Raw genomic sequence first — 8,123 nt, forward strand, 5'->3', positions numbered from 1 at the left:
CTGAAGATGTGAACTGTGACTTGCGCTGCATGTGGTTTCCTTGTAGCTCCCAACCTGGTGCAATTTTGGATGATCAGTGGTGTGACATAGTCATGCTGTTTGATTCTGGGTTCCTTAGTATTGGATGAAAAGAATCTGGGAGGCGCTATAGCTCCTAGCCAGCTGCCTATCTAGCCCAGCCTCTCTGTGATGGGCTAGATAGTCATTGCAATCTCTGCTCTCTCATGGCTATTGTTCCCTTGAACTTTCTGAACACGTGCAAATACAACTATTAGCTTTAATGGCTCTTGACCATACGGGGACTCTGGTGTGCATCACCTGGGGCAACCACTGCTGGACTATAGGTGCTTCAAGTTATTTTACTGTTCTACTTCCTTGAAGTCCAGCAGAGACATAAATACTAGGATGATAAAATGGTGTATTTAGATGTACTTAATGGACCCTTAAAAGATATATTTATTGGTTAGGGAAAAGGTATACTCAAAGTACCCAGAACTGAAATTCCCCCAAGTGAATCTGTGGCCTGGGCAATGAGAATTTCTTCTTAACAGTCTGTTAATTTGATTTCATGCTCTCCTGTGGGGCCTAGAAATAAAAGCCAAAAAGTTGCACAATGGGAAAAGCATGCAAATAATGGCCAACTACAAAAACCAGATAAAACCATTTGTAATAACTGATGCATCTCTTAGTAGGTAGGAAGCTACAAATCTGTCACTAGTTAATGTTTACTATATGAGACAATTTTACTGCACTCCTGTTCATTTTTAAATTCTTCAGTCCATTTCCTATCTTGATTAAAAGGCTAACTTTGATCTTCACAAACATTTCAGTTGCAAAGTGTCCTGGATTAAGCAGTCGCAGTCATTTTTCTCCTTCTTGGTGGCTGGCGCAGTGCTGTGTTTTTGACTTTCGCCCTGGGAACAGCACTGATAACACCAATGTTTTTAGTTGTTGTTAAGTAATGATGTTTACTCTGACCAAGGACTTTGTGAGTCTCATGCTCTGACAGGGAGGAGGGAAAGCCGGGAGGAAACAGAGACAGGACACCTGACCCAAACTAGCCAAATTGTTATTCCATACCACAGCACGTCATGCCCAGTATGTAAGCTGGGGGCAGTTACCCACAAGGGCTAGACCACTGCTTGGGTTGGGCTGGGTATCAGTCACCAGGTGGTGAGAAATTGTATTCTCTTCCCTTGTTATCTCCCTTATTATTATTGGTGGGAGCAGTAGTGGTTTGTGTTATACCCTAATTACTGGACTGTTCTTATCTCCACCTGTGGGAGTTGCATTCTTTCGATTCTTCTCCCCATCCATCCAGGAGCAGGGGGAGGAAGAAAGAGGGGGAATGAACAGCAGCTGCATTGTTCTGACTTACCGGTTGGGCTTAAACCACAACAGAAAGTTAAAACTTATGTTCCTGGAATGACAGGATCTACAGTTAAAACTTAAGCAGGGGAAGCTTAGATTGGATATAAGGAAGAAATTCTTTACTGTAAGGGTGGTGAGGCACTGGAATGGGTTGCCCAGGGAAGTTGTGAATACTCCATCCCTGGCGGTGCTCAAGGCCAGGCTGGACAGAGCGTTGGGTGGCATGGTTTAGTGTGAGGTGTTCCTGCCCATGGCAGGGGGGCTGGGACTGGATGACCTTAAGGTCCCTTCTGTCGTGATTTAAACCCTAGACAGACAGCTTGTTCACTCACTCCTAGTGATTGGTGCTGGGCTGGAAGCAATCGAGGCCCCCACCCTGGCGCTCTCCCTTTCCCTGCTCCCGTGAGGGATGGGGAGGAGGATCAAAAGAGTGCCGCAACCAATGTACAACACAAATCACCACCACTACCACCAACGACAACAATGATAAGAGAAAATAACAAGAGAATACAATACCATCCGCCGAGAAATGAGTCTGACCCAGAAGCACGTGTCCTTCCGGGTAACTCCAGTTACCCCAACCCCGGGCATGACGTGCTGTGGTATGGAATACCTCCTTGGCTAGCCTGGGTCAGGCGCCCCATCTCCGCTTCCTCCCGGCTTCCCCTCCTCCCTGGCAGAGCATGAGCCTCACAAAGTCCTTGGTCAGGGTAAACATCACTTAGCAACAACTGAAAACATCGGTATTATCAGCACCGTTCCCAGGCTGGAAGTCAAAACGCAGCGCTGCACCAGCTACCAGGAAGGAGAAAAATTGACTGCTACTGCTGAACCCAGGACAGTATCCGCCCCTTATTCCATACCATTCACGTCATGCTCAGATCCCACATTTTCAATACACCATCGCTCTCCCACATATATACATTCATATACACACAGACCAAGAGATCATTTTCTTAGTGCATGGACCAATCCCTATAATGCTGCCAAGTCGATTCGGTCCATGATGTCAGGTTCCATCTCTTGTAACAATCTTTCAGGGCAGGAAACGCTGTGTGCAGTATTGGATCGTTGCCTGCTGATGCTGATCATTCCTTTACTGCAGAACTCATCCGGTTCTATCAAAGTTCATTCTCTGTTGGGATGATGGTTGGAGGGAAGTCAGGGCTAGTCGCTGGTGACCTGAAGACATCTAGTTGATGGGCTATAAAAGTATTACACAGCAGGCAACAGCATACAATTGAGTTCACTGGCTGTTTTCCCCTAAAATCAAATCCCCTTGAGGTATACATCGGACTTCCCCATCTTCCCGCATTACCCACCAAGTATATCCAGGTCCCTGAGCAAAAGCAATCCCACGAGTGGGTTTGCCTTTACCTGAAGCAGGAATAACCCAGACTGTCTTCCCCAGCAAATTCTTCATATGCACCATGGGAACTTTGTCCCCCTCTACAATATGTAAAAGTTCTGACTGGGCTGGGCTGGCCCTGTTGGCAGATCCTCTGGTGTTGACCAACCAGGTGGCCTTTGGTAAGTGTGTATCCCAATGCTTGAAAGTTCCCCCACCCATCTGATCCACACAGTCCAGTAAATCCGATTGTCCCCTACCTCCACCTGGCTGGAGGCAGGGCCCCTCTAATGGTCATCACAGCGTTGGACACTTAAATCATGGTAAAAGGGATTATTCTTCATTATCACAGGAGCTGGAGTAAAATCAACCCTTCCATTCTATCTGGGAAACTGCTCACCAGAGACTGAAGCCGTAGCTCTCATGGGATAATCAGTCTTGGCCCTTGCTCCCCTCTTCAGTTCACTCACCCGTTCCTCCAAAGCTGAAGTAGGTTTTCCATCCCACTTTGTCATGTCTTCTCCATGGTCCTGCAGGTAAAACCATAGGGTACCCCGTGACGTATACCTCCTGTATCTCCTCTCTCGAATAATAGGATGCCTTTTGTTAATAGCTGAGACATGTGTTGGTACACGTGAGGAGCTGGATAAATCAGATAGATCGTCCCTCAATTGTTTGAGGTCCTGGGACAGTTTTTCCACAGCTGAGATGATGGAAGGGCTGAGACTGTCTTTGAACTCTCGGAGTTTATGAACCATTTCGTCCACTGTTAGTGGTACTATGTCATTCCAGGTTACTCTCGCCAATGAACGGGCATATGATGACAGTGCATTCCGTGTAAGTTTTCGCCACATGGGTCGTGTATATTCAACTTCATCTGGATCTATAGGTGTATCCCCGTTATTCGGCTTGATGTGATAGATCATCTCTACGACGGCTGATTCCCTCAGAGACTGGATGCCTTTGTCTATAGTAGTCCACTTGGCCAAATGACTCATAACATCGTCCTTGTACGGAAACCTTTCTTTCACAGCTGCCAAAAGCCACCTCCAAAGACTGAGGGACTTTTTCTCTCTTGCAATTGCTTTGTCAATTCCCCCTTCTCTAGCAAGTGATCCCAGCTGCTTGGCTTCTGTACCTTCTAGTTCATGACCATCGGCCCCATTGTCCCAGCATCAGAGCAACCAGGTGATGATGTGCTCCCCTGATTGACGGGTAAAATCTTTTCGCATATTCCACAGCTCGGTTGAGGTCCGAGGTCGAGAAGTTACCTCTTCTTCTTCTTCTTTGTCATGTGATGATGACTCTTGATCAGATTCTGGACCGGGTGGTGAATTCATTGTTTCTTCCTCTCGCTTCACCCTTCTTGCCTCCTTTTTGCTTGTTCTCTTGCGTACAGGGGCAACCGATATTGGTACGAATTGGTCCTCTGGTTCAGCTGCAGTGATTATCACTGTGGTTTGAGTAGCAACTGTACTTGTTGCTGGGGGTGGTAGCTGCTGTGCTTGGAGCTCGAATAGCCGCGCTGTCTGTTGCAGTCGAAGTTTGAGCAGCTGCTGTACTTGCCACTGGGGTAGCTGTGCTGTCCATCACAGCCAAAGTTTGAGTAGCGACTGTACTTGTTGCTGGGGGTGGTGTAGCTGCGGTGCTTGGAGCTGGAGTAGCTGCGCTGACTGCTGCTTTGCCCTCAGATCCACCGACATTCTTTTCCTTTTGAAGGTGCTGGATACTGCTGAACAAGGGCCTGTAAGTAAAGGCCAAGCCCCAGCACGTTGCCATGATTTGTCCATCTCTGGTATGGCCAGAATGACCACACACCTCATTTAAGTGTTTTACTAATTCTTCTGGATTTTGCAGTTGTTTGGTAGTGAAATTCCAAAGTACTGGAGGGGCCCACTGACCTAGATACTTGCCCATACTATCCCACACATCCTGCCACTCATGACTGTCCAGCCTCAGGGAAAATCTCTTGGTCCTCCTATATTGTCATTTGACCCCAGACAAGACCCAAACCTGACTCTGCTTAACTCTTGAAATCACCTGTGGGCAAAACAAACTCTGTATGCGTGCTAGCATGGTGATTCCCATCACAATCAGCAAACAAGTCTCAACAGCATTAAAAGGCCAGTCAAAAACTTCAAAACTCTCAAATGTAAATGGTCTGGGGGGAGGACTGGGAGGGTAAAAGGATGTCTCCATCACAGGTTGAGCACCTGAGAAGGAGAAAAAAGATGTGTAATTGCTAAGCACTTCTACTATATACCTCCCAAAGTATAAAGGCGGTGACCACACCGGGAGCATAAGCCAGATCAGTTTCATGATCAATGATTCTATTGTATTACAAGTCATTACCATAAAGTACAATGAGACAACAACCTTAGCCCAAGCCCCACACTTGAAAAACACTAATACAGCAAATACTGGATGGACGTATGTCGTGGTTTAAACCCAGTCAGGCAATTCGTTCGCTCACTTCCCCCCCTTTCTTGCCCTCCCCCTGCTCCTGGAGGGACAGAGAGGGGAATCGAAAAGAATGCAACTCCCACAGGTTGAGATAAGAACAGTTTAGTAACTAAGGTATAACACAAATCACTACTGCTACCACCAATGATAATAATGATAAAGGAAATAACAAGGGAAGAGAATACAACACCTCAGCACCAGCCGACTGATAACTCGCCCCCCTCAGCCCGACCAAGCACCGACCGATACCTCCTCCAACCCTGCAGTCTCCCAGCCCTTCCGGCTAACTCCCAGTTACATCCTGGGCATGACGTGCTGTGGTATGGAATACCTCTTTGGTCAGTTTGGGTCAGGTGTCCTGTCTCTGCTTCCTCCTGGCTTCCCCTCCTCCCTGGCAGAGCATGAGGCTCACAAAGTCCTTGGCCAAACCAAAACATCGCTATCAGCTCTGTTCCCGAGCTGAAAGTCAAAACACTGCACTGCACCAGCTACCAAGAAGGAGAAAATGACTGCTACTGCTGAACCCAGGACAGATACGATATACTGAAACTGTGAGATCAAGAGGAACAACCTTGAGAGCCAATAAATCAGCATTGTGACGAGTGACTATTAATCCGGACAGATCTGTCATTACCTCAACCCTTCATGCCCCACATTGGGCACCAAAAATAACAGTCATGGTTTAAACCCTAGCCAGACAGCTTGTTCACTCACTCCTAGTGAGTGGTGCCAGGCTGGAAGCAATCGAGGCCCCCACCCTGGCGCTCTCCCCTTCCCCGCTCCCATGAGGGATGGGGAGAAGGATCGAAAGAGTGCAACTCCCACGGGTTGAGACAAGAACAGTCCAGCAACCAATGTACAACACAAATCACCACCACTACCACCACCAACAACAATGATAAGAGAAAATAACAAGAGAATACAATACTACCCGCCGAGAAACGAGTCTGACCCAGAAGCCCGCGTCCTTCTGGGTAATTCCCAGTTCCCCCCCCCCGACCCCCCGGGCATGACGTGCTGTGGTAGGGAATACCCTCCTTGGTCAGCCCGGGCCAGGCATCCTGTCTCCACTTCCTCCCGGCTTCCCCTCTGATATATAACTGATATATAACAAGTTACTATAACTGATATATAACAAGTTAATATAACTGATATATACAAGTTAATATAACTGATTCTACAGTTATGTTAACTTGTCTTCAAATATGTGCGGCGTGAAAAAGGGAAAGAAAGGGATAATAGAAAAAGACCGGAAGAAAACTTTTAAATATCTTATGTAGTGTTCTCTATCGTGTAGAACATTCAGAAGGTATATTTTGAGAAAGTTATGCTTTTTTTTCATTGTGTGCAGAAGTCATTCCAAGCATATACATTTATTCTATCTGAATCTCCTACAGAAAATAGTATATTAAAGGATAGAAATAATTCCAGTTCAAATTAAACACTAAATACTAAAGACAATTCCTTATTCCCTCAAAATCTCTTGTTTGACTGTAACATGACAAAAATGTATTTGGGTTTCAGCACCATCAGAGGGTATAGGGGTGTATAATTATTTTATTCATAAACATACATTACAGAAAAATGGTGCATAATTTAGATTCTCTCCTGGCTTGTTGAACCTGCAGGCAGCCACGCTTTCTGTTGCATTAACATTTTGATTGAGTGAGCAGGGTGAAAACCATCATTTTTCTCACCTAAGGGGGAAGAATATTCTGAAGCCAATCATCAATCAGTGTATGTAATCATCCTTTTAAAGTATTTTGGGCTTTACGCATTACTGGCTCTAAAAAAAATCTAAACAGCAACATCTTTTTCATTCAGTAGTCCTACTACATATACAATAAAGTGTTATAAGGTCAATAAGGACTTAAAATGTGTTTTGCTATTAAGATTATTGCAACTTATTTATTCCAAAGGTCGCACCATTTCAACTCCATGACCTTTCATATGTTAATTAATTTGCATATAATTGTTTATACTCTATTGTAAGGCATAATACAGTCTTGCTACTTCATTCATTTTCTTGAAGTTAATGGATTTTAAAATAAATCCAATAAAGTCAAATGAAATGTCACTAATATCAACCAAGCATGCCTGTCAATATAATTTAAGTCAGTGACACTCTATAAGCCATAAAACCACCATGCAACTATGTAAGGTACTATGTTTCAACAATCTACTGAAGCCATACAAAATTATGTTGGTGGCAAACATCAGAACTGTAAAGGTGGTTACTAATTACACAGTGGCTTTAATTTGTAGTGCTTTACCAAGGATACCCAATTTGACACATGGGAAATGAAGACATCAAAGGTTAAACGACTTGCCCAGGTTTATATAATGAATCAATGGCAAAACAATTTCCAGAGGGAGAAGTTCAGTTGCTTATCTTTGCATTCTTTTCCCTTCAGTCTTAACACCCTCTGAGTGTGATACTTTTAGTCTGTTCTACAGACTGGAGGTTGACTGGGAAAGGATCTGGTTGGTGGGCAAGATGAATTCTGATAAATATATCAGAACCAACCTTGTAATAAGCAAATTCCCTTGCTTTCTGGAAAGTAATAATGAGGTTTATAAACCTTAGAAAATCAAATTATCATTCTCATATTGTATCTCTTGTTAATATAGATATCAATCTAACATAATTTTACCTCAACACAAATGTGTGCCAAAGCCTTTTTGGGAAAGAAAAATCGATTTCAGTACACCTAGGTAGCACTGTATGCCTAATTTCAGATTGAAGTGTTTTGACTATTAGGATATCTTCACTGAACCAAATCACTGCTTCTGTTAACTACCTATACAATAACACCTCACAGACACCAGTGGAAAATTAACTTATGAACTCTTAAAATACACGTACAAAACATATACCAAAGCTAGTGTATTCACTTTCATAGACTAGAATAAGATCTCAATATCATGCAGCAGTAAATTT

This window comes from Pezoporus wallicus, unplaced genomic scaffold (genome assembly GCF_028554395.1).
Source record: "Pezoporus wallicus isolate ANWC-B61680 ecotype Strahan unplaced genomic scaffold, APGP_CSIRO_Pwel_v1 contig_6464, whole genome shotgun sequence".
Lineage (NCBI taxonomy): Eukaryota > Metazoa > Chordata > Aves > Psittaciformes > Psittacidae > Pezoporus > Pezoporus wallicus.